Genomic DNA, 27954 nt, shown 5'->3' with positions numbered 1-27954 from the left:
ATTCAAACCCATTTTCCCTGGTTTGTGACCCCATGAGCTACTCGGAGGACAGAGTGGCTGGATGGAAGACCAATTTCCTTTAAACAAATACAACTTTGGGTCTCAAACACTTCCAGTGCTGGTACCTACATTCCTCAAGTCCTTCCCCAAATGGGAATAAATCCATATACGGTTGCCTTTTCAGGGTACAAGCCTGTACATTGTTGTGGCACACAAGTCCCTTGTTAGTTTTCTCGCCTTGCCTTCAGTAGGATCTCAGCGTGCATAAATCTTGTTAGAGAATTGTTGGATCCAAAACAGCCTTAAATCCAAGAAAGGCTTCTGAGCTGCTTTGGGGTGGATGGCTTATGGACAGAGTGTGACAATAAACTTGAAAACTCAATGTTCATAGGAGATTAATCCAAATACAGCAAGCAAGAGGGGGCTTCCTGTCACTTCCTAAAGATCTCCACACCCACCAGAATATCATCTGACAATAACCTCCACCAAGGAAAGGTGAGCTAGAAGTATCATGTGACCCGAATGTTGTCTCATAGGTTGAATGCAGCCCGTAGGCAAGGTAGTTGCCTAGCAACTGGGAAGAATGGATTAAACCTTTTGTGAGCATCATACCATGCTACATGTTCCCCATATGCAGGTGTTGGTAATCCCTTCCTGCCTTCTGCTGGACTGGCTCATGGAGGTGTTGTGAAGAGCCCGGCCATGGCTGCTTGTGGGTAGGGAGCTGTTTTATAGCCCCTGAGACACGTGTAGAAAAGTAGCAGTCCTCAGGCACGTGACAGCGACGGATCTAGTTTGAGAATACCTTAGAACTTGGCAGGTAGAAACGATGATGAATAATTCTCTGTCTTGTCTTTGGGAAAAGTGTCACTTCTTTCCAGGGCTGCCTGCTTCCATATCTGTGTTAGGAATTTGCAAGGCCCAGAGTTGCCTGATATCTGAGTACCTTACAATCTTTAATGTGTTCACCCACGCTACACCCCTGCAAGGCAGGAGGCGGCTGTCATCTTCACTATGTAGCTGGGGAACTGAACTGAGATATCAGGCGGTGTGGTCCATCTTCCCTCCATAAAAGATACAAATGCAGCCTTGGCTCTGGTATCTTAACTCTTGAGGCTCGAGGTGGGGCCAGGACAGTGGACACTGAGGTGGACGTAACAGAGGTGCGCGTGAAGGCTGAAGGAACATGAGAATTTCCAAAGCTGGATGAGATCAGGGGCCAGGTGGGGCTCGCTTCCCCCAAGCTTAGTTTGCCAACACTGGAAGTTATTGACTTCCCCATACTGCATTTTTCATCTCTGAAACAAATGCAGAGGCTGCTAGTGGCCCGACCGATCGCAATCTTGCCATTTATAACTTCAAAAGATCTTGAAGTCTTAAGCACCCTGTAAATCCCACTGACAAGGTATCTTCAGGCTCAGGGTAAGGAATCTGCCTGCCGTGAAGAAAGTCTGTTACAGCTTTCTGTTTCCACTTGGACTGCTGGGGGTGGAAGGGGGATGTGCACGTATAGTATAAACTCCTCGTGCTGGTCACCTCCAGCTAAGTGACCTACTGATTTCTGAGCAAAGTGGGGTATGACAACAGGGGAAGGGAATAGCCTCGGCAAAGCTGCAAAATCTTCAGCTCTTTGCTTTGCTGAGCTTCCTAATTCATTAGCAGCCTTGGTTATTCAATTCCTCAGCTGTAATCTCTAATTAAACACAGCCACAGACACTGTATCTGTGCCAAGCTGAATGTAAGTGGCCTCTTCTTAATAAATGTGTAACTATGATCCCTGCATTGTTAACCAAAAAATGTGAGAGTCTAAAGTTCTTAGGGAATGGTAATTGTAAAAGAGACTTTGTTTTCCCTTTAAATGCGCAGTAGATGACTGTAAGGCTTCCAGCAATTTTTCGTATTATATATAATTCCTTAAATCAAAAGCATATTTACAAAAAGTGGAGGGGAGGGCTTCATAACACATGTACTTTCCTTGGGGATAATTAGCTTGGATAGAGACTAGGCTGCATAGAACTTTCCTTATCAAACTGAAAACTAAGTGCAAGACCTGAAACAGTGGCTTCCTAACTTGGGACCCAAAGCAGTTTCCACGAGGACATGTACTAAGGTGCATGGATGAATGTACTGTCTTGTAGTCGTCTCCAGGGCCAGGTGATGCTCAGCTGCTGGCCTGAGTTTCCATATGCTCTTTCTGCTTCCATTCAAATCTGTTTTACAGATTCTTCACAGTTGAAAATTACCCTGCAATAACGTGGGAGGTGAATTTAAAGTGGGACTGCTATTTCAGAGTAACTTCATGTGTGGACATACCTTGTCTTTGTCCTGTTGTGACACACAAAGTAAAATAATCATAAACAGTAGATGTGTTAATTGGCAGTCAATTAGCACAAGTAACAACAAGACCAAAACCCCTAATCAAAAAAAAAAGTACCTGCTAATGGTTTTTTCACGTGTGGGAGAAGGGCCTTGTCTACATTGCCAAGTTTTGTGACACCAGCTGCATGCAGGCTGGAAGTCTTGCTTCAGTACCACTGTCACTCTTGACCCAATTTTTCATGTCCAGCAGGTACAGGGAAAATTTAAGTCATGCACATGCAAAATGACCTGTGTGTGTGCAGATTTGCATATTCATAAAGCAGTGAATACAGGGACTACCCCAAAGTACATGCACTGAGCAGCAGAGGTCCTTACAGCTCAAGCTTGCACAAAAGTGTGCATGTCCTTGTGCATGTCTGGATTGCTTTCACAAGCGATTGCCTGGGATTAGATCTCCTGGAGCTGTATATCCCCAAGTTCCTTCCACCTGTACGTTAAGCCAGCTCAGAATTTCAAAGCTGATATCCCCCCGCAATGTCCACCCGCAATGGCATTTGAGGAGGTCAGGAGTTTGAGAGAGGTGGACCTGACACCAGCTCTGCATTCTGTGGCTTAGGGGCATCTCCGGTTAGCTGTCAGCTTGGGCAAATTGGATTTTAAAAAATTGAAACTGTCCTGCCTTTCTGACTCCGTTCCAAATCAAGCCTCATCCCCTTTACCTCCATAGCTTTGCCTTTTAGTGGCCCTGAAATATTTATCCATGTTATTTCTCCTTCCCTCCAGTGCTTTTCAGTGTTATGATTCAGCCCCGAGGAGAAGCAACTGTGCTGAATTCCCCAGGCTGAGGCTCTCCCTCCCTCACCTCGTGAGGGGGATGCATTGCAATTTCCATATAGCAGGTAGATTTTTTTGAGACCATTTTCCTACTCCAAGCCACAGACTTGACCACGAAGACAGAGGGGCTTTTCCATCCCTTCTCCCTGAGGACTCTTGATTCAGCTGCTGTGTTGACAATACAGCAGATGGATAGGCTGCCCTGATAGCTAGAGGCCTTGCTATAAATTCCCCATGCCCTTAGATGCTAACACCATGCACAGCTTGGCTAATATTCTGCTCAAAAGATTCACTGAGCCCTGTGCCCGGCATTTAGATCCTCAGTCCTGCTTCTGCAGAGATATCTGGCATAGCTCCATTACCGTTCGTCCCAGCGGAGGCACAGAAGGCACCCCGGTGCTCTCCAGACAGCCTATGCTGAGAGGGACTGCCTGAATCGTCTAGAGACCATACGTGGCTTGGAATTCCTTCCAGGTTTGTGACCACATATCCAACGGGAACAGTCTTACATGGCACAGATAGGATAGGGGAGCAGGAAAACATTGTTTAGGGAGGGCCGGTTAGTCCTCTAGAGGGATTCTTGCTCTCTGCTCTGGAACCTCAGCCCTGCATTGCTTTAAGGCAGGGCCCCCTGAGCAGAAGTACACCTGAGCCTCTAGTTCTCCAGCACAAGCCACTCCATTCAGCATGCTTACCCAGAATGACCTCTCCTAGTCCCTCTGGGGACTGCACCATATATATTTGAGTACCTTTGAGGTAACAGAACTGGGCTTTTTAACTTGAGGGGCTTATCTTTCCAAAACAGCCCAGGTTCAGTGTCTGCTACCAGTGTCCCAACTGGCGTCGTTCGATTAAACAACCAGGTCGTCATCTTGAGCTCGGTGCAGCTCAAGTAGGTCCTTGCTTAAGCAGCATGCTGCACTGCTAACTGCTGCCTTCTGGGGACCTTGCTGTTACTGTACAGCAGGGAGCACTTCCAAAGAAATTCATCTTTTTATTAAATAGGCATATTGGGGCTGAGTTAAACAAAAGTGGTTCTTCCAAGGGTAGTATTGCATGGCTACCCCACTATCATCCTTGCTATAGTGAGGGGCCCTGCCTTGAGAGTCTAACAAAGCTGGAATGCAACTTTAGCAGAGTTTAACAAGCTAGCCAGATTTGGGCCTGCATGGAAATAAGAAAGAAGACCCAAAGGAAAAACCCTTGAACTAAAGAACCTGAACCTTTCATATAGTTTTGTTGTCAGTAGACTAGTGAAAAGTTCACTAAGAGGTTGGTACCACTGTCCCCATCCTACTCAGGGTGAATCTACATGTGCACTTTAGTGTGGAGTTGACTAACGAGTTCTGCACTAAAGCATCACCATCTACACATGCATACCTATTAGGACACAGTAAATTACTTAACTCCATTGTACGATAGTACTGTCTGGGACAAGTACTATCCTATGGCAGAGTTATTTACTGCACTGAAATACATGTGTAGGTGGTGACTGGGGTAGGGGCTGCCTGCTGGCTAGCCCCACACTAAAGCACCGTTGTGCCTCAGCCAACTCCTCTGTAGCACGTTGAGCTGGACCAGAACAGCTGGGCCCCTGTCAACTGGGGCTGCTCCACCCTGGCTCAGTGTGCTGTGATCCTGGGTGCATGTGTAAATGCTGTGCCTGGGAGCAATAAACTCTGGTGCAAATTCACCCAGGACTACTGAGTTAGTAATTAGAAGTGGTGAGGCTAGAACCCAGACCTCCTGGGTCTTAGTCTGGTTTGCCATTCCTATAGCTTCCAATGTTCTCTCTATATGGATCCTTTTTCTCTCCCACTGCCCCATTTCCCACTAGATACACTGTTCTCCATGTGCTCTCTCTAACAGTTGTGTTGCTGTGGTCCATCCCAGAGCTGTCTGTGTTTCAGTGGTGGATGGGATCTTCTCCATAGATTGCATATATCCCTTAACCATTTAAATGCAGCTGTTTCTTAGGTGAAATTTAGCAGTGGCCCCACATGTTTCTGTGCTCCTTCAGGATGTCAAGCAATCCATGGAGTGAGCACAGGGTGGTGCAATACCAAATATGTTGCCAGATTGTTGCTCTCAATAATATGTTGTTGTGCGAAGGTTAGCATTGACCTGCCCAACCAGGTTGCCTGGAATTCCCAGTTTAAAAAAAAATCCTGCAGACAATTATTACCAGCTCTTCTCGATGAGACTGCATCAATGGTGTGAGCAGATTTCCCATACAAATTCAGTGGCACAATTTTAAAGGTAGAACAGGTGCTCCAGACATCTGCTACTGGCTGGTCCACTGCTGAGAGTGCTAACCAAGAACCATTGGTTCAATCCCCTCTTCCACTCCAGACTTCCTTTGTGACCCTGGGCACATCACTTATCCTGCCAATGCATCAGTTCCCCATTTGTAAAACATGGCTGAAAGCATTGCTGCTATTGCACAGGGGTGTTATGAAGACAGAAACATGAAAGGCTGCCAGGCAGCACAGTAATGAGGACCATATAAGTACCTAGCTAGAATGGCTCTTCTTACCTGCAGGCTGTGCTCAGACATTGCTGAGCCCAAGGGGACAGTGCCTGAATGGTTCCCTCTGTTCCCAAAGCACCTGTGGTGTGCAACGGATAATAGATGAGAGCCATTCCTTCTGTCGACAGCAAATGAAACAGGGTTTAAAAAAAAAACAAAAAAAGCAGGCAAACGAGCAATTGACGCTTTTAAAAGCAACCCCCCTTTGCCGTCAGCGCCAGCAAAAAGTCCTTTTTTTTTTTCCCAAAGCAAATGTGAAGATCGCTTCTTTGTCAGCTTTCCTCTTGCAAAAAAAACAAAAAACAGAGAGAGAATTTGAAAAGAATATTAAATTGCATTGGGGAAATGTGCAGAATATGTGGGGGCAAGTTTTCATCTCAGACATGGATATTGTGCGTTCCATATTCTGCTCCTGGAGGAACATCCTTTGCACTGATTCTTTCCCCTCTTTCTTTCCTCCTGTCACGACTTCCAGAATAATTAGTAATTCGCAACTGGTTGTGTGCAAGTGTGTGTGTTTAAAATATCCTTTAAATCAGCAGCAAGCATTCCCTCTGCCACAGCACTCTGCAGTGGCTCAATACCCCTGAAGATATACAATCAATACTTCGCCTGAACCCATTGATATACTTGCCCATCACTTAAATATCATTACAGGAGAGATTTCAACGAGATCACTGCACATTATGCTTTAAAGTTTGACTTTAAAAGAATGCCTAGGCTTTGCTAAAAGGCATTAGTAATATGATTCTCTATCTTTGAGCTTAATTTATTCTGAAGAGAATAGGGCCATTATCTTAAATCTCTCTCCCCGACCCTCACCCCCTCCAAACAGGAGAGAGGGGGGGAAAAAAATTCCAGGCCTGTGAAGTCCAGCACTTATAATGAAATCATCATTTAATTACTTTTTCTTTTAACCCTTTGGAGAAGGGAGGGGCCGGTGGGAGTTGGAAGCTGCCTCTGAATTCATGTCAGGTCCCTTGATAATATACTTGCAGCGCTTTTCTTAATATTATTTCCAGTTTCTTCCTCTCCCTGGGTCATCTCTGTAATAAATGACTGCTTACAGTAACACCTGGATGGCTAACATGTGAGGAAATAGGGGTGCACCTATAGATATTTTGAGGGCTGACACCGATAGCTAATTTTTAAGGAGGCACATGGGCCAATACCAATCTGATTTTCTGTACAGATGTATGCAGCTGCTAAGTCTGTGGTGGTGGAAGAGGAGTGGGGAGGGAAGGGTCATAGGGGGACAGATCAAGTCCCTTGCGGTGATGGAGGGAGCGGAGCTGGGGCGGGACAGGGCATGGGACGGAGCCGTGGCTTGTCTGGGGGAATGGGGGGGGGGGGGGCGGCTTCCACTGCTGCATGCACCCTGGGGGGGGGGGGGGGGCGTGTACCCCCTGGATCTATGCAGGACTGGGCAGGCTGGGCTGCAGCTGTGGGCTGAGACCAGGGCAGTGCTGGGCTCTTCCTGGTGGAAGCTGGGCCAGGCTGCGCTCAGGGTTGGTGGCGGCGGTGCTGGAAGGGGCTACGGGGGAAGAGGGGGCTTCAGCTACCCCAAACTTCACCATAGCCCCCCCCCCCCCCCCCCGGTGCTGCTGCCGCCCATCCCAAGTGCAGCCCCTGGCCCCAGCCCGTAGCTGTAGCCCACCCCCCCACCAGCTCCTTCCACGTAGATCCAGGAGAACACCCCCCCCCCCCATGCCTTTCTGGGGTGCACGCAGTGGAGGGGACTGTGCCCCACCCCCACCCTGTGCCACGCAGATGAGCCACGGCTCCGTTCCGTGCCCTGCTCCACCCTGACTGGACAGCGCCTGCCCCTGTGCCTTCCCCACTCCCTCCCTCACTGTGAGGGGTGTTGATCTGCCCCCCCAATATCCCTTCCCTCCCCCCTCCTCTTCTACCGCAGCAGACTTACCAGCTGCGCGCAGCTCTCCATGCTGCTGGGCTGCGCGCCTCACTGCCTACGTGCTGCGCTGCAGCTGTGCACACGCATTGGCATTTATCGGCCAAATTATTGCCCACATCAGGCTGATTTCCGAATACGATCAATGTTCTTAATATCGGTGCCGATCTAATATCAGACTGATGTTTGGTGCACCTCCAGAAATAGCCAGTGTGAAATGGTTGTTCTTACCTACAAAGCTACGTGCATACTAGTGATAAACACAGGAATATTGGAGACTGCTAAAGCAGCGTTTCCGAACCAGCGAGCCGCGGCATACAGTTATGCTGTGAGGCACGTCCAGGTGTACCACGGAGTTTTGGCCTGGAGCCACGCCCCCCGCTGACTAGAGCCACACCCCCCGCCTGCTGCTGCTGCAGGCAGACAGATGCGGGGCATAGCTTCAGCCAGCTATTTGCATCCAAGCGCTGTGTTCAGCTGTGCCACCCTTCTGCCCCCTGTGCACCCCCACCCCAATCCAGCTGCTCGATGCCCCATCCCCGCTGATCTGCATTTTGCTGGTGTGATGTGGGATCGGAGAGGCCTGGTAAGTGTGCCACTGGAACCCAAAAGTTGGGAAATGCTGTGCTAAAGTACAGTGCTGGAGACCCTGCTAACTCCAGCCTGGGCCCAGGAGGGGAGATTGCAAGATAGGCAATGCTAATCTATTGTAAGTGATCATGTGCTTACTACCTGCCCTGGGGGAGGGGTATGATATGTTATTCTCCTTGGACTCCTTGGCATATGTTTAATGGCCCTTCTATACCATAGCTAGGGTCAGCCTTTACACATAAACCAGTTTAAGTGATCAGAAACTGGTTTAAATTTGTAACAGGACAGACATTCAGTGCGCATAAACCAGTTTCAATATGGCCAAAACCAGTTTAGGGTAAACCTGGTTTAATGTAGTATCAGACATAACTGATTGAAATCAAACCGGCTAATGCAATGTCTGTCCCAGACGCTTTCTTGGTTTAAGTTAAACCAGAGTCCCCCAGCTTCCCAGCATGCTCTCTGGGTGGGGCTCGGGCTCTCTGCTCCCCAGCCAAGCAGGGATAGGCAGGCGTGAGGGTTTAATTCTCCCCTCTGCCCCTGGGGCACTGCAGCAGGGTCTACCTACCTCGGTTGCTACTGCTGCTCACTCTTTGCCCAGGGTAAGTGGCAGAATAAGCCTCCTCCATCGGACACCAGAGGGGGGTGGGAAGGAGGGGGCTTATTTCACTGCTTGCCCTGGGCACAGAGTGAGTGGTGGCAGTGGCAGCAGCCAGGGTGGGCAGCTATAGTGCCCTGGAGGCAGAGTGGGGAATTAACCCACTCCTTGCCACCTGCCTAAGGGGTCCTTCTGGCTGGCATTTAACCCTGCCCGCCTGTTGGGGTGGTGAGCGGGGAACGACCATGACAGGGACAGCCCCTGTCATGGTTTCCCTGAGGGCAAGCCCTTTCCTGGCAGTGGGGCACACTGTGTGGTAAGGAAAGCTGCTGTGGATTGTGGCAGTGGTGGCACTGGGGAGGGCTTGGAGGGCTCTGGCTCCCTCCAAGCCTCAGTGCTGCTGTGTGCAGTCCACCACAGCTCTGCAGGCCCCGCAGTGCTATCCCCCGCTGGGAAGGGGCCCGCACTCCCTGACATCAAGGGCCCTGCCCCATCGCCACTGCAGCAGTGGGGCAGGGGTGCAGACAGGTGCCGGCTGGCAGGGCCCCTTAGGCGGGGGGGCAGGGACGGAAGTTATTGCCTCTCCCTCTGGTGTCCAGTGGAGGGGCTTATTCCGCTGCTTGCCCCAAGCAGGGAGCAAGTGGTGGCAGTGGCAACTGGGGCAGGAAAACCTGGCTGCAGTCCCTGGGGGTAGAGGAAGAAATAACCCCCCTCCCTGCTCCCTCTGCCTCAGGGGCCATGCTGGCCTGCTGCTACAGGAGGCAGTGGGGAACGCCCAGCAGACCCCAGCTCGGGTCCCTGCCGGTGGGACAGGGAGGAGGGAATTAAACCCCTCTCTGGCCAGTTCAGCCAAGGCTACTGCCGGGGTTGGCCATGTGCCCCGCAGCACAGCTTCCCTGCAGCCGAGGGTGCGCTCTAGCACCCCCTGGAGCCTGGCCTGAGCAACTGCAGGCATGTGCCTGCATTTCCTCAGTCCAGAGGGGATGTCTGTACTGTTATAAACCAGTTCAACCTAGGCAGGTTAGACTACCCTGCAAACCTTGAATCAGTTTAGGCTCCGGGTTTTTGAATGTCTGTCCCTGGCCCATAAGAACAAAGGCAACATTGCCCCGCATGTGTCTCTTACTTGAGCTGAAATAGGTCCCTTTCCACCCAGGTACAAAAGTTTTAATTTCCTGTTGGCCTCTTCGCTCTAGAGGGCAGTGATACTACACAGGTTCCTACATCATGTGCAGCTCTACCCAATGGACTGTTTTGGCCTCAGACATTGTCTGCATTCCTCTTGACTGATGGCTCAGCTGTGCTCAGAGCTCCCTTTGGACACTGCATCAAATTTCCTGGGTAATGGACTGCATTGGGTTGCAAAGTGGTGAGCGTTGGTGGGTGTTCCTGCAGACCTCTGGCTCACAGTGCAGTGGGTCCCAGTGCTCACAGGAATTGACAGAGTTTTAAAAAATCAGATGTGTTGATGCTTTGTTGTTGCAAACAGCTGCAATCCCAGTGCTGTCAGCTGCCATCCGGACAATAGAATTACTAAGGCACTGCCTCCTACTGTTTGAATGCCTCTCCTCATATCTCCTTGGTGCTCTGTAGAGTGTGCAGGCTGGAAAATACTGATTTCCACCCCCTCCTCCCCTCCAACTGAGACTCCAGCAGGTGGGAGGCTTTTGCGTAAGGGTGTTGCTCAAGGTCCCACTGAGCCAATACAACACTTGGGCTTCCATGATGCTTCACCATCTTCTGACCACTGAACTCTGTGGCTTCCTCTCTTGGCTGCTGGGTTTTATGTATACCGGCCAGCCAGTAATCCCCAGTGGCTTTGGCCCCTCTCTGACCCCTTCTAGTCACTTTATCATTTGTACTTACAATGACCTTTACCTCAGATGACCTGGTATGCGGAATCAGTGGCAACTTAAGATGTTTTGCTGGGAGGCATCATTATGCTCTCCCCTAGCTGCCCAAGGGCTCATTGAAAGGATCTTCTGTCAACAAGGGCCTGATCTTGCCCCATTGAAATTCTGACCATTTTTCCATTGCCTGTCAGGATGGTGGAGAAGAGGGTAGTCACTATTAGAGAGCCCAATAGCTATAATATATAGTGAAATTTCTCCCTGGACAAATCATGCTCTGCAGAGCTCCCTACCACAATGAGCTTGGGTCCGGATTGTGCTAGGCAGGCTTATTCATCTAGATGCTTTAAATTCAGATAGGACGGTGGCAGACAGCGGTGTAAAATCTTCAGGTATGAGTTCCTCTCCCTCCCAGCATCCCTGAGTGCCTCACAGTCCGTAATGGAATTAGTTGCATTGCTGATAGGGATTGAGACCCAGAAAAAGTGACTTTGCCCCTGTCTGTGGAAGAGGAATTGAACCCACATTTCCTGCATCTTAGTCCAGTCCCTCCCATTTTACCTGGATTGCTCTGGCTCTCTCTTTTGTTCCTTTTGGGTAGGGGTAGGACCCCAGAGGTTTGAGAGAGATGTTGGTGCCACAGATCTTATCTGAACTCAGGATAAATTTTTCAACAGAGGACTCATGTCTCTTGGTGAGAGTTAAATGGGCTTTTGCTAGTGTGTGTTTGTGCTTTAGTTCAGCTGCAACTAGTGACAGCTCCAAAGAACCCAGAGATCTGCATAGATTATCTAGCTTCCGAAAAGAATATCTACCTGCAAATGTCTTTGCCTGCAGTTTGGACCCCAAGGAGGAGAGGGACAGTCTGTCTTTGGGTCCCTTTTCTATTGCTCATAAGCAGGAGGGTTCCTTGATTGCCACTCCTTTAATTAGCCAGATCTAATTCCTGTAACTGCAATCCATCCAAACTGGAGTAGCAAATACCAATGGTGGTATCTGGGTGTAAGCTCCAGATGTTCACAAATGATGGGTGTTTGCAAGCTTCCCAAGCTTGGAAAGGGAGCATATGTTATCCTTGCATCCACTGAAGGACCAGGAGGGTCTATGGTAGCAGGGTTCACTGCAACCATGCCTGCCCTCTCGCATAGATCTAGCGCCTCTGCCATTCAAGTGCAGTGCTCCCTGAGCTGTCACCACTACTCCTTTACTGTTGTGCAGAGCCTTTGTCTGGACCTAGAAGCAACAGATTCGACTGGGAACAAGGCTGTGTGGCCCAGTTGCATTGTACCTATCTCTTAAAAACTCTCTGTTAAGAGGGTGGCTTGAGAAGCCTTTCAGTTTTGTGCTCCAGCCCCTCCAAAAATCCCCATGGACCAAAGGTTGGGTCTATAAAGCTGTAACCTGCATGATTTTGCTTAGTTTTCACCCAAACCCACTCACTTGCTCAAATTGATCTAGGCCAAGTTTCTGAAAATGGTCATATATGCTGTGATAGTATTGAGGTGATCTTGCTGTGATGGTCTAGGAAATGTGAACGTTTTTGAGGATGATATCTTTTATTGGACCAGCTGCATGGTTGGGATGCACATAGGTAAGCTTTTGGGTATCACAGTTCCCTTCCTCAGGCCACAAATGCTGTCACAGTTTTTCTGCCTACTGTAAAGTCCCAGTAGCCATCATGTATAGTGACTAAAGCAGTCTCAGACATTCCTGAGCTTAAAGCTGGCTCTTCCACTTATCCTTTCTCTGCCTTGGTTTCCTCTTCAGTAACATAGATATAATGATACTTGCATGCCTCCCTGGAGCTCTAGAGATTAATTTATATTTCCAAAGCACTTTGAAAGCATTACGTGATATATAAGTCGCAAGCATTAGTATCCACAAGACGCACTGATTTGCAGATTGTGGTCATCTTGTCTGGCTTTGCTCCCCCCACCCCGCAAGACTTTCAATCCATTAACAAAGATCCTCTTGTTTTATATACCAAACCAATTGCTGGTATGAACAAAACAGAGGCACCCGGATCAATGACTAATCAATGCCAAGTCAGATGCAGCCAGTTGCATATGAGCTGAAAGGTCTATTTCCAGCATGTATGGGATCCACTAAAAATCTTATTAGAAACTATGACAACAGTGAGTGTAAATTCGGTGTCTAATTGTAATGACACACAGCTTCACAAATGCACAAGAGCTAATTGGATCCCTGCAGCTTGGGGAGTAAATTTCTCAACCTTTCATTGTTCTGCCTGAGCTTTCTGGTCATTAGAGGGAGTCAGGATACCCCTAGGTAGGCCTGATATGTAAAGTGTTATTCACACTCTGATTGGTTGTCTGAAACAACCAATCAAAGTGCTGCAAGAGCGTTCTGGACGGGAGGTGGTGGTGTGGTGGTGTGCCACCAGAGTGGGGGGGACAAGTCCAGTGCTGCTGGCCTCCCCCCCCCGGCTCTGCTCCCTGCAGGTGATGGTGCCCAGGCTGCTGGCCAAGGGGGATGGAGAGGATGGCAGGGCAAGGTCTCTCCCACCCCGCTCCTGGGACATGGCAGTGGTGCAGGGTAGTAGGTGACGGTGCTCCATCCGTGCCTGCCACCCCCCCCCCCCCCCCGTCATTCCTGATGGGCAGTTGGCTAGTAGTGTAATAAATATTTCACTCCCATCCCACTCTGGGTTTTGAATTTAAGAAGAGAAGTGAATAGAGCACCTAAAAACATTGTTGTCAGTGAAGTTTTTAATGGGTCATAGTAAAGGCAGGGGCATTGGAAAATTTCTGTTATTCTTTATTTTCCAGTGGCATTTTTTTAAATCTAAATTATATTAATAGGCACTGTATGTTTTCCTCATAACCATTTTTTTTTTTTGAAGTCTCCAAAAAATTATACTTCACCTGATACTTTTTGGTGGTTTTCATGGAAAGTCAAAATTTTCCACTGAAAATTTTTAATGGAAATTATTGTTAGTCTTGTCAAATAGATTTATGGGGGAAAGAGTGTCATTTTCCATCCAGCACCAGTAGAGGGTTGACTAAAAAACCCCAAGCTAATAGTTACAGAGCATGACATGTTTATTCTTTGCTCAGTGCCTACAGATCATCTATCAAGATTTTTGGCCACCAGACTTTTACTGATTGACAGTTCACTTAGGAAGACAACATTATTGTTTCTCTCTCGAGAGCTGGGTGCCTGCTTGAGCTAATGTCTGCCAGAAACCTTCATGCAATTTAAGGGATTCCCAGGGAAAGACACCCGGGGTCAGATTGTATTCCACCTGTTTGCTGTAGCTAGACTTAGTCGTCTAAGTGGGATTCTATTTTACCCTGTCTCAGTCTCCCTCCACCCTGCCCCCCCAAAGACCTGTCATACAAAAAAGTAGATGAGTCCTCCTCCTCCTTGCTGCTTTTTGTGACTCAGTCTTCAGAGTCTGATGACAGCATGTTACAAAAGTAGATGTGAAAATGGATTTTCAGGGACTCGGGCAGGATGGAACAGAATCACACATGCGTAAGTCCACTTAATAGATGGGATAGAAATGCCCAATTCTATCTAATTCTAGGTCTAACTCATCCTCCTGGTGTGGGGGTCTGTAGTAGACCCCCCACTACCAAGTCCCTTTCACCCCTACCCCCTTGTAATCTGACCCACAGGACTTCGATCTGCCCTTCTTCTGTCCCCGTCTTTATTACAGAAGATGTGTAATGCTCCTTAACATATAGAGCAACACCCCTCACCCTGGCTTTTTTCTCAATCTATCCTGCCTGTATAGCCTGAAGCCCTCAATGCCCTCTGCCCAATTGTGGGTAGGGTCCCACCAGGTTTCTGTTAGCTGTCGAAATCTGTTAGCTGTTAGCTGTCTGATCTGTCAGGTCGAAATCTTTGTCTGCCATCTATTGTAATGCCTAATAGATGGGATAGGATTCAGCCCCTTCTTGATCATCTATCTTGCATATTTCTCTGCATGTGGGGGAGGACAGCCATTCGGAACATCTAAGAAGCAGCCTTGATCGTGGTTCGGATTGGGGGGTGGGGGAGAGGGATAAAGAGAGCTGGGGGGCTATTGTGTAGTCAAAGTCATTTTCATAAGGGATAAGTCATGAGAAGGGGGCAGCCAGGGCCAAGCAGCTCAAAGTCACCCTGCTTTTTCCTTGTTACTCCTCTCGTGAGACTGGGTTCATGGTAAGACTCAGGATCGAACAATGAGCCATCTATGTTTTAGCCAATCCCTCTAATGTCCTGAGTGTGACTTTTAAAGCACTGGCCCATCATCACACTTAGTAAGAGGATGGCTCACTGCCATTTAGAGAATCTTATTATGCAAAGTCCAAGCAGACATACACGCATGTCTGTACACAAATCCTTCCTTCTTTCCTGGGCATCTGTGCAGCTCCCAGAGCTGCTCTAGTTAAAGCGCTGTCGGTGGCTCTAATTAAACTGCCCTCAGCATCCTCCATTTTAAAATGATGGCGGGGACGCTTTAACTAAAGCTCATTCAACGAACTTTAGTTAAAGCACCCCCACCACCATTTAGAAAAATGGGGATACTGAATACATGACACACAGAGGCTGCTGGAGTGTGCTAATTATTACCAGACAAGGTTCCTTGGGTGAATTTGATATCTTTTATTAGCCCAACCCAAATAGTTGGAGAATAGCTATTAAGCAAGCTTTCGGGTTCAAAAACCCTTCGTCAGGCTAAGGAAGTGTCAGCAGTTGGTGCGTGCTCTTCCTGGATGGAGTGAAAAGTGAAGAAGCCAGGGGCTGGGCTGGGGAGTCAGTTGCCAGGCAAATTATAATGTATGAAAAATCCAATGTCTATGTTTAGTCCATGATCTCTAGTATCCAGGAGGTTGATGAAATGGAGCTCATAGGCTCATCTCTGGGATGTGTTGTGTAAATTTCCCTTGAGGATCAGGACTGAGAGATTGGAGAGAGAGAGGCCCTCCCGTGAGAAATGTGCCCCCACCGGTAATTGGGTGTTTCTGTCTTTGATGGATTTCCGGTGTGCGTTCATTCTGGCGCGCAGTTGTTGTCTGGTCTTTCCTACATATCTTCCATCAGGGCGTTTGGTGCATTGGGTGAGGTATATTACATTCCTGGAGGTGCAGCTGTAAGATCCCGGGATGCTGATGGCTCTGTTGTGGGGTGCAGTAATAGTGGGGTGGTGGAGATGTGTTGGCAGGTTTTGCATTTCTTGTCCTGGCACGGTCTGGATCCTTTTGGTGTGTTCTGGGCTTGAGGAAGTTTGCTTCTGGTGATGAGGTTGGCGAGGTTCGGTGCTTGTTTGAAGGCAAGATTCACAGTCGGCAGAAGCCCACTGTGTTGAGTCACCTGCTTCCTCCGTTCTCCAGCTCAGGTGATTTTCCATTTGTGTGAATTCGGGTTAATGCAAGGGGCCAGTCTGAGTGCCCCAGGGTCAGACGGAAGTCTGTTTACACACAACAGGGACGCACATGGGTTGCAGCTGAGCAAGGTTCATCTTTGCAGTTGTAGCCCACCTGACCGGAGGGGCCTGTTACTCAAGAAGTGCTCAGTTCCACAGTGCGCCCTGCAAAGGAGTTTCTCTGCAAAGGGTACACCCACACTCTTACTGCAGGTGTTTCACAACCCAAATCCCTTCCCACTGAGCACTGGCCTGAGACGTACAAAGCACATTTCACATAGGACTGTCAATCACAACTCTTCTCAGACACATCTAGGCTCAACTAAAACTGCTCATATCCTGTGGTATTCAAGCATGGTGGTGTTCAATAATTCAAGCATGACTCCTCACTTCCTTCAGGCGATTATTTTCCCACCTCAGGTCCTCTCTGCATAGCAGAGTTTTACCAGTTACACTGCTATGGTGATATGGGTATGGGTGTATGGCAGAACCCGTGGTATATTTAACCTTTTCTCAGTTAAGCTTAAATCCCTTAAGTGACATAAATCAAACTACTATAAATAAGAAAAATAAAACCCAAACATATTCTGCTCTTGTGCTGAGATGAGAGTTTCCCTCTTGGGGGATTTTACCACTATAGTTGCAGACAAGATGTCAGAGACCTCAATCCTGTATCGTTTAGCTGGAGTTCAGCTCTCAATTCCATCCCGTTGAAGAGAGAACCTCTTTTGCTCTGGGACCAGACATACCATTCATAGGCATCTTCATATTAGGGCCACCCCCAGTGTCTGGTCATCTTCCTGCCACATCACCTGCCTTTCCTGTGCTGACAATAGTTGGCATCACTCCTATTTGGTAGGGGCATAGTCTGGTAGTCACAGCAGTGGTCAGGCCTCCTCAAGACTCTTCTGAGCTCTGCTGTAGCATTGTTTGGGGGGTTCAGTAGTGGGCAAGGCTCTTAATTTTCTCATTTGTGACAAGTAAAAATGATGGCAGTGTTGCTTTCTTGTATCCAAGAAGCATTACTTTCAGCTGGGTGGAATTAATGTTGGTAAAGTACTTTGACATTTGAGGCAGACAAGCTTCAGGGAAATGCAAATTATTGTTGTCAAGTGAGGATGACATGTGAATGCTGAAGATCTGCCTCATACTCCCCCAAATTTTGACTTAGGTCTGGTTTCAAAGTTGAGCCAGTCAGTGTCTCTGCTCTTCAGAAGACTGTCTCTCCTCTGAGTCAGGGTAGATTATAGCAGTATATGTATATGAGTGAATAGACTAGCTCTCCTACAGTACATGCTTTCATTGTCCCAGTCACATTTTGGTATTTGCCATAAGCCATGTGCTCTTATGAAAAACCATTTGCAAGATAAGTAAAGGAAAATGTAATCCCTAAGTGGAATGAAGGGTGCTTTGAAATGAATGGGGGATAATCCCTTTGTTGTCTGTTACAAATGCACTTTATTTCTGCATTATCTGAGCATGAGAATACACTGTTCGTTCAGCCAACAAATCCATTGCAGCACCCTGTCCTCAGTGGCAGGCAGTATGACAGCTTCTAAACTCCCCATTGGTTGGTGCCTCTCAAACGGGATTCTTTGAATATCGAAATCCCATTGGTATTATGATTTTGGTGCCTGCAGTGTGCTCTGTGCTGCTATCTAAGATGTGCTAAAAAGCCCTAGGTTGAGACTTAGAAAGCAGTCTGGTGGCTGTGGATGCCTTCCTTCCATTGTTCTCTTGGAATATGTGGGTCAATCCCCTAGACTGCTTTGAAAATCAACCCCCTCCACCCCCCAAGTCCCTACCCTGAGGAGCTTGCAGTCAAAATTGGTAGTGGGCAGTTCTTTGCATCACATTTAGCTCTTTTTGTCTGCTGAATTGCCTGCAGCAAACAATGTGCTTTGCAAAAAAAAATACCCTCCTGCTTGGAGCTCCAGATACTCATACAGGTATACAGTACACAAGCCTCTCCACAAGGCATGTGGCCAGCAGCCATGCCTCTGACTTGCTGTTATCACCATGTAATGAACCATAAAGCCATAGCCAGGACCTTCAGCACCAAAAGCACAGGTCTCACCCACTTGAGCAATGTAAGGAACAAGCTGTTAAGCCTTTGGAGCCAGAAATGAAAATATTCGCTAAACCAGTGCATTACAATAAGGCAGTAGTGTGTGGAGGAGGTGGGGAGGAGGGCACTCAGACTTTGAATGGTGTGTCAGGTCACAACTGGAAGCTAAGCTGTGCCCAGGAGGAGAATAACAGTTAGTCCTGACAAATGCAAAACTTCATAGTTATTTCAAGTAATGATTCATGGGGCTTGCAGGACGGACAACCCCAAGGTTTCTTTGCACTTCAGAAGCAAATTTAAGTGTAATGCATGTGCCATGGGATACCTTTGGTTACTCAGAAATAAATATTTCCAATATCTGTTCATACCTTCAGCAAATGATTCCAATGTTGATTCATCTACAGCAGGGGTATCCAACATGCTGCCCATGGGGCTCCCAGAAAAGCTGGGAATTCAGAGACTGGGCCAGCCACCAAATTCCCAGTTTCAGAGCCCTGATGGACATGTCAGCCACTGGGAGATGGGCAACAGCTGAGTTAAGCCCCACAGTGCTGCTGCCAGGTCCAGATGTGGCCTGGGAGGGTCCTTGCAGTCCACATCCAGCCTGAGGGTACCGATGAGTTTGCCACCCTTGATCTACAATGAGGAAATCTTCCGAACTTCAACTTTGACAATACTACATAGCTCATCTGCATGTGTGTTGCCATGCCATGCCATGCCATGCCATGCCATGCCATGCCATGCCATGCCATGCCATGCCATGCCATGCCATGCCAGGGGAAGGGTTCAGTTCTTGCACTTCAGATGATAAAAGAGAGATTTCCAATGTCCTTCTGTGCTGCATAGAACTTTTCAGAGGTGGCTGGGTGCATTAGGGTTTTTTTTCCATAGCATTAGTTGCTGGAGGGAGAATAGGGGGTTTGGTGGATCAATAGTCTGATTTAATGTGGTAAATGTTCCATAACACCTTCTCCCTATAGGCTGAAATAGTTTCCTGTGTAAATTACTGAGTGCAAACATGTAAATGAATTTATATTGACAGAGTTCACATCTGCCAGCATGACTTATGTCTGGCAATAATAGCTAATTCTTATCTGGAGAGCTTAAAACACTCTACGGAGGCACAGAAAGAGGTCCCTAAAATCATCTTGCAGACCAGCCATAGAGCTGCCGAGTCCCAGGCCAATAACACATCACCTGGATCACATTCCCTCCTGAAACAGGCATTTAAACATGAATGATACTTTACTCTCTGAGTTATTAGTGATGGATTTCACTGGGCTGAGTCTACAATTTGAATGCAAGTGAAATTGGTACTATTGGGTTTCGAGTTTTAAAATCAGTTCTTCTTTCTAAATCAGCCAATCCTAGTTTATCCAGCTCTTTGTTAATAGGTGTGGAAAACTGGGAAGCAAAACTCTAGTTTTTTGAGCCTGCGTAAAGTGTTCTGTATTTCTGATGATGCCGCCTCATCTCATAAGAAGATTATGTCATCTATAATCAAATATACACTGGAACTGCCCTAAGCCGCTGATAAACATATTGTCTTCCAGCTTTTCCTTTATGAAGCACAAAGGAAATTCAAGTTTTCAGCCTTCTGGAGTTTCGTACAGTTTTAATCAAAAGCTAATCCTTTCAAACAAGGCACCATCTACCCCTGTAACATTACCGTTGGCTTATCGCCAGGCCCCACCCTGTTGGGAACGGTGGCTAATTGCATTTAATTTAGATATTTTGGGCAGACTGCTTTTTCACCTAGTGAATGACCGAAGTGCAGCTTGAGGCTCTCTGGCTACGTGACTGTGGAGTAGGAGTAGTTCCATTCCTCACTCTGGGTATATAAATGCCCACACTGTAGTGATAAATTGCTACTCAGAGATGCAAAGGTGTCTCCCAATTCCTATCTCGATGGGGTCTTAGGCGCCCAGATGGGGTGCTAGAATTGCTGCAACATGAGTCGAATAACTCAGAGTTTTAAGCTGTACTTTGTTCTTCTACTAGCTGAAACGGGGGACGCAGATGGAATTGCAGCAGCCAGCTGTAACTCTAAACAGTCTTGCAAAGCGTTCTCAGTTCCAACGTTACCCCAGACCAAACACAAGTTTACTGTCGCTTGCAGGGGACAGGGGAACCTAGCTGCATCTAGGAGGACCAGGGCCATAGCAAGGGCCAAGCTTTCGGCCTGTGCTCACTGTTTTTGGAATAGGAGGGGATAAAGGCAGTGGAGGGAGCTCATTTTTGGGACTCCCCACCTGATGCTGAAGGATGGGGTGGGTGAACTGGAGCCCTCCCCCCGCCCTCCTGGGGGGGGGGGGGGGCTGCAGTACACCTGGCCCACCCTCGGGGCGGGGCTCAAAACTCCCAGACTAAACTCCCTCCTCTCCCTTCCACCCTCCCATTCTAAAACCAGCAACAGCCTGGGAGCTCTTCAGACACGTTACAAAAAAGCTATATTTTGTAACATTTTTATCCAATGAGGGGTCAGATTTTCACTCAATCAGCCATTTCTTAAGCTGTTTGCAGCCTTGCACTTGTGTTTGGTCACAGCTATAAACTGCTTTCTTTGGCCAGATCAGGCAAACATTATCACTTCTGTCTGCACCCAGAATTCTGCCCCAAAGTGGCTTCTCTTAGGCCATATTGCATTCAGTAGCAATTTTAAACAGTGTCCACTGGTAAATGGTAATAACCACCAAGGGAAAACATGTGACATTCCCATGCATATCAAATGCTTTCATTAGCATCAAGGCTATTACACAGAATACCAAAATGACCTTGTAATCATTAGAAGCTTGAAATGTTATGACTCAAGTTTAGAGGGACTTGCATTACAATGTAAAACCTAATTAGTGTTACCTGTGCTAATTGCTACATACCACTGAGGTATATAAAATAAATGCATGATTGATACTAGGTACCGTCAAGATTAACCTTAGCCTCCATTTTTAAAATGAAGTGAAATTTGCTAGGATAACAAGTGGCAGTAATTTATTTACCATGGTGGCATTTCTTTTAATGTATCTGTTGATGTGAACCCGCATGTTAAAGACACTTTCTCATGCAACCTGTGTCCATAAGGTTCCCTAGTGTCCTTCAGGAACATCAGACAATGAAAGGAAATCAGTGGACTACTAAAGTCCATCAGCAGGCGAAAACAACTGTGACAGTGCGGCAAAATACCAAGCCAGCAGCAGTTAGCAAAATTAGAACCACCAAATGACTAATTCAGGCAGAACTATAGCATTGAACGAGACTTTAGCTATGGGTTGTGCATCAAATCTCTCGCTAATGCTTACGGCCAATAGGCAATTGTCTTGAAACATCAGCAAAACCTGAAGACCAGGGAACATTTATTTGGGTGTTAGCCACTGAATCCGCCATGATATCCAGCATCCTCTCTCCAATGCCAAAAGTGCATTCTCAGATCCAAGGCTCCTTTTAAACATCATGTTATGAATTGGGGAAGAGTAAGTAATAAGTCCCAGGAACTGTTTCTACAGGCAGCTGTACTCAAAGTAACTGCACCTCTGGATAAGTGATCACTGGTTTTACATAGAGAGCAATGCTGTTTTTATATCAACTGGGCAGTGAAGGGTATTCTAAATATAGCACCAGACAGGGCTTGGGATGATGCAAGACAATAAGACGGGTACATTGGGAAGAGAGAGAGGAAAAACCACAGGGATATTATGAAGTACACTCAAATATATACAGGAGGGAGGCATTATCTATCAGTAGACGCATAGGCAGTAAACAGACCTACTTAGCTTCTGAGTTCAGATAAGACTGGGAGTACTCAGACCAGTTTGGTTGTAGGTACACGCACAAGACGAGTACAAGTTGAGTAGCAACAAGCAAGAGCCAAACCAAGAATTAGCACAATCGAGGACAAAAGGTTTTTTTCTCAGAGGCATCTCTTAAACTATAAATATTGCAAGTGCCAATTTATAAACACATTTGTTCTTCTACTTATTGTGGTCTTCCCTTTCCAACTGTCTTGTCTTTTGCAATAACCAGTCCTGGGAAAAATTGAACTGCTGATAATTAAAATTAAATCTTTGTTCCATGCTGTCTCAAGCCCTAGGAAGTCATTATCAGAGCCAGATGGAGGTATTTTGATATTCTAGATTATTTTTTGATATCTGGAGTGAAGTTACAAAGCAAGGAAGGATGGCGAGCCTAGCAATTTTATAATCGCTCTTTCTAATGTTCAGTGCCATGGGAATCTTTTTAGATGTTTCCACAGTGGCTTCTGTGCGCTTCAAACATGTGCACTGTTAAATGTGGAAACTAGATGCTGAATTAATGACTGCAGCTTCAAAGGACCCTCCCCCCTTGCCTAAGCCAGAGATCTGACGGCGATCTCGAAGTGGGTGACATGCCTTTGAAAATTATGCAGAGCAAACAATAAACCTCATTAAATAAAGTCAGCAAAAGCCGCTCAAAAATCCAATAAGGGGGAGTTGGAGGTGGAAGATAAAGATGGGAATGGACCTGCAGGGCTAATTTATAAACAACAGATTTTCTAAGCATTTCCAAGGCAGGTGGGGTGAGGAAAATGAAGGCTCACCACAAGGGGAGCTGGGATTAGGATGCAGCTCTCCTGGTTCCTAGTCACCAAGACCTTTAGCCTTTAGTCCTTTTCCCTCAGGCCCCTGGCTGGGTGCACTGACTCCTGTGCTGACTTCTCCAACAACACTTCTCCACTCCCCATCCCAGCATTGCGCTGGAGGTTTTCTCTGCAACTCTGGTGGCTCATTTCCGAGGATCCTCCATGCTGGCTGGGCCCCTCAAAGCTCTGCAGCTCGCATCCAGCGCTTAGAGACAATGGGGCGGATCCCATGCCACCGATGAGGTGCCAGAGTGCTTTCAAATTGCTCGAGTCCTCCAGAAAACATTCACTTGTCTTTTTTTTTGTAATGGGCCATCTGCTTGGGTTTAAGACTAAGGCACAAAAAACTAGTGAAGTGGAAGACGCCCCCATCTCTTGTATTAATGGTCTTGTAGGGACATGGGTAAGGCAGAATAGGATCAAACTTAGGTGCCTACATCCACTTAGGCACCTAATAGCTGGACGAGAATCTGGCCCAATGCCTACAAGCTCTGGTGACTGATTCCCCTTCTTCCAAAAGCATACAGATAAGTGCATCATCTGGGGCAGACTAGGTGAAAGCTTTCTGGATCCCATCAATGTCTTCCTCTAACTGGCTAAAGCAGCTTGCCTTGACTGGCATGACTGTCTCTCAACCCTTCCAGTGAGTGAAAGTCTTCCCTGTGCACATGGCCAGCACATGTATCGGCATCATTTCAGTCCCACTTATGCCCTGGCTTTGTCTAGCTGCCTGCTCCGTGAGTTGATGAAGAAATCCACTTTGAGAATCCATCAGTAAACTCCACGTGGCGCTAGATTCAAATAACCTCTGAAATGGGTCCCAACCCTCTTTTGACTGGCCCTCATTTTTAACTCCCTCATGTTAAAAGATGAGCTGGCTTGTCCCTGCTCCTCTCCGGTTCCTAAATTGAGGACAAATGGATTCCTCCTGCTGATATTTGTTGGAGATTGCCATTTGGGTTCATTTTAAACTAATTTTATTCTTCACGTCACTGGCAATTTATGCAGCAAATGCAATTATTGGAGATGAACGCCTGCCACTGCTGAAGGCTAAAAGTGCCACTTCCTTGGATGCACAAGAAATGGAGAGCAGGGGAATAGAGTAAGGGGGAGAGAGAGAGAGAGAGAAAAAAAAGAATATTAGAAAAATAATCTGTCGCTACAATACTCTCGGAGCTGATACATACACCTTCATAAAAAAGTAATTTAATTTTCCCAATGCGGCACGAAAGGGAGATCTAATTATCCACTTCTAAATTGCTTTCTTAATTTTTCAAAACGTGGCTTTTTGTTTATGCCTTTCCCTGAGCCCTGCTCCCAGGCTCCAATAGAATTCACCTCCATATGCAGGTCAGTGATAAAGGCACCTGGAAATGTACTCCCTTTTGATAGGAGGCATCAAAGCCTCTAATTCACCGCGTGGGTCTTTTGTCCTTAGCTGAACAAGGCTATGAGCATAAACATGGGCTGATCATGTTCTCGAGTCAATGGTGGAGAAGGCAGGGACATGAGAATAAATCAAGAAGCAGCCCTTACGCTTTCACCAAAACTCACTGAACATTTTTGAGGTTTGAAAACATTGACCTTTATTTTTCATCCTTTGGTGCCTTTCCAGGTTTCACTCGGGAGCATTTGTATCTCTCCAAACCAGTCTCTGAAGCTGGTACTGAGCAAACAACAGGCCTCCAGAATGGAGCCTCTACAGCAGCGGTTCCCAAACTGGGCCGCGACCCCAAATGGGGTCGCAACATCAGATAGGGTTGCGATAAACAGGGATTTGGGTTGGGATGAGGGGTCATGCTGAGAAAAAGTTTGGGAAGTGCTGCTTTGCAGCCTCGTAGGCCACATCTACTTGAGCATGGATGTTTGGTTCCCCAAGAACCACACCTTATGGGGCTGCTACTTGTCCCCAGGGAATGCCTGGCATATGGCAGGTTACCCTGGGTGGGATAGGAGAGGCTGGGGCCAGCAACTGTGCTGGCTCCAGCAGCCTTACCTAGGGTCCTAAGGACCTTGGGGAGCTGTAGCTGCAGCGATCCTGCAGCTCAGGGGATGGCTAGTAGCTGGGACATGGTTGTGGCTGGCCAGGCTTCAATCTTGGACAACGTGGACTGCCCCATCGGTGTACACTGCCTTGCTTTTTTTTCGCGTGGCTTTTTTTTTTTTAAACCCTGGGAGGGGTCAAACCCCTCCACCCCGGCACTGCTACCTTGCAGCCCAGGAAACATCCGAATGTGCTGTTTGTGGCACTGCAGACCTGTGCCTTGTATTGCACATCTGTGCTCGTCTGGACATGGCCATAAAGTTTCATAGACCTTCTGCCTTTTGGATGAAAGGTTTGGGCTATATGCACAGTAAAAATGTTCTCTTGACACAGACCCTGTAACTCCTTAGTCCTGCGTGAAGCGCCCAAAAGCAAACAGCACCATAGCAAGGACTGATGTCTGAGCAGTCTGATTTTGAGCATGTTCCTCAGCGTCTCTCTCTCTCCCCACCTCATGTATTCTTCAATGCATTTCCCCGAAGTTCAGCTAACAAGACAGGCTTGTCTTGTGGATTTAAAATGATGTGCGCACATCCTCTCTAATATTTATGGGATAAATGCTTAGCTGCACTTTAGCAATTATCATGAGTTTCTGAAAATCAGATTTCAAAGGTTGGAGATGACATGACACCCTTAATTATTTAGTGGCAACTGTTTTCAATCTGCCGGGTGCAATTCATCAGTGTAAAGTCTGCAGAAGAAAGTAACTAGCTCAGCAGTGTGACCCACACCTTCAACTTTCCTCTTGCACTAAATTCTGAGCTGCATCCCAGTATTGTGCCCCTGACCCACATGCAACCCCACATTTGCTTCATCCTACCTATGGATCTGACTAGAAAACAGGTGTTCTGCAATAGGCCACCAGGGATCCTGTCCCTGGCCATCTTCTCTGCATTGCTTGTATTTATTGTTATTTTATTTTAGTGCCTTAAACTAAAACCAGAGTCCCCTAGTGCTGTGGGCTGTCCCTGCCTTTACCCTGAGGCTCAGAGAGGTGTAGTGACTGGCTTATAACCATGCAGCCCATTAGAGACAGCACGAAACCGCATCCCCTTTGAATGCCCCATTTGCAGGACCTTGCTGCTTGTCTTCGGAGAGTTTTGCTGGCTTCCTAAATAGTGGACAGGGCAGCATGCTTATTTCACCTGCCATCATCAGTTCAGTTGATCATCATGTGTTTAACTTCCTGGCCAAAATGCCTTAGAAAGGGAGAGGTGGGGGGCTGTTCCATCCCCAAAGAAAGGCAGGGACCAGGTCAAAGGGATGCTCTACTCTGTTACCATCCCTCTTGCTATTTACCTTTGAAAGGCTCCTTTTGATTAATTATTAGACACAGTGTTTAGCATTTGTACTGGTATAGGATCTGCAGGATTTAGCCATAGGTGGGCATGTCGCTATGCTTGACACCATGCAAACTCACCATGTAAAATCTCTAAGGAGCCTTAGGCCTCTTTATTTCCCATTCACTTCTCCATAACCTCCACCCTTACTTTGGCATTTTTATCTCCATGTTTGCACTTGTACTGAAGGTGGCAAGGGGTGTCTGGTTGGATGCTGCAGCAGACATGCCTGTACTCCTGCTGTGTCAGGCAGATGGATCCCTTTCATAGGCGTCCAGCCTAGCATAGCATTGACAAGAAACGTGGTCCAGGGTCAGGTTGGCCAAGTGTTTCTCCTAGAAGCAGACCTTGCACACTTTCAGATTTTCACCCCCTAATGTTCCTGGAGCATCTCACACTCAGTCAAGGGAATTAAGTTTCCTTCAGTTAATTTACTGCAATTTAACAGTTTACTGACACTGCCATTGACACAATCCATGACTAGCCAGCAGAGGTTTTGGTGAGTTCATTGGGGAGCTGGAATAGCAGGGTAAGCCCCAGGGTCTGTGTTTATCAAGGCATCCTGAAGCCTTGATAAAGGATCCTCTTTATATATAACAGTCCCATATCTTCTCCAGCATGAGTGGTGCTATAATAGTGAATGCTATTGTCTGAGAGAATCAAAGGTTATTGAAACCCTTCCCTGACGCATTCTTCCCAGGTTTGACTACGGTAAAGCCAAACTCCTCCTTTCAAATCCACAACATGTCTTTCTTAGTCATGAGGTTTGCCTTTAGGGTGTGCTCAGTTGTGGTTCTCCATGAACTCCTAGCAATGGGCAATGGAAGAACCAAGCATGGACATAATGCAAAATATGAAACATGGGAGCCATGTGGTTGAAGGATGGGAGGTTCTGGCTGCTACAACAATATGGCCCCGATCCCGTTTTCATTAGGAGGAAAGAACTACTTTGGCTCTTAGCGGGTACCCAGAGCTGAACCATGTGAAATGTGAATTTCCCAGCTCCAGCAGGAACTTCTCCATTTTCCCTTTTAGGCTCAAAATACATTCCTAACGTAAGTCACACTCAGCAGACCAGCAGGTGGACCTGTCTTGGTTACAGTCACTCCTGCAGTCTGTCAGGATTGAGAAAGAGTCACTCCTGGTATAGTGGAGCATAAGAGAGATCAGAATTGGGCCCCTGAATCTCCCATTCTAAACTGGTACATGCAGGTCAAGGACTAACCTGATTCTAAGTACATAGGACCGAGCTGTCAGCTGCTTATGAAGCTTGGCTGCAAAGCCCGGCTGTTCAATAATGCTCTAATTAACTACCGCAAACTTCAGAGGACCCAGCTAACTATAATTGAGAGATCAACAGAGGCTGCAATGAAGTTAGATGTGCATACTAATTACTGAATTATCTAACACCTGCTTTTGAGAGCAGCACCAAAATCTAAATACATTTTGCTCTGTGAGGCCCTCACTTTAAGAAACCCAAGTTACTCTCAGACAAACAAGATCCTATTAGAAGGGAAAGCAAATTATGAGGCTGATATCTCAGTTCCCTTTTTTGGTGCCCACAACCTTTTAGAAGCTGCTGTTAGGACTCATTTGACAAATCCTTATCCTTTATTTTTATCCGTGGTATTCAGGCTGGCTTGTTGCAGGCTGAGCTTGCAAGAAGCCAATTAAGCAGCATTCTAAACATTAAATCAGATACTCCCATGATAGCAATGATGATGACGTGGTTCAGGAGACCCCAGTGAATTCTTCCAGCCTTGTAGGTTTTGTGTCAGTGTCCAAACGGCCCTCGATTTGCTGCCTACTCTGAAGGCTTTTGCAGAAAAATATTAGGATTCTTTTTGCAGCTGCTGCTGGGACAAGCAGGGGGCTAAATCTG

The 27954-nt window shown here is 47.1% G+C and overlaps 1 protein-coding gene across 3 annotated transcripts in view; it reads left to right on the top strand.

Moving 5' to 3' along the window:
• The window catches only part of KIRREL3 (kirre like nephrin family adhesion molecule 3), an 833106-nt gene that overhangs the window by 88537 nt on the left and 716615 nt on the right, over positions 1-27954 (top strand). The window lies entirely within an intron of this gene.

This window comes from Alligator mississippiensis, chromosome 16, assembly GCF_030867095.1.
Source record: "Alligator mississippiensis isolate rAllMis1 chromosome 16, rAllMis1, whole genome shotgun sequence".
Classification (NCBI taxonomy): Eukaryota; Metazoa; Chordata; order Crocodylia; family Alligatoridae; genus Alligator; species Alligator mississippiensis.
The sequence above is the reverse complement of the archived record's forward strand: the minus strand, read 5'-3'. Positions and strand labels throughout refer to the sequence as shown.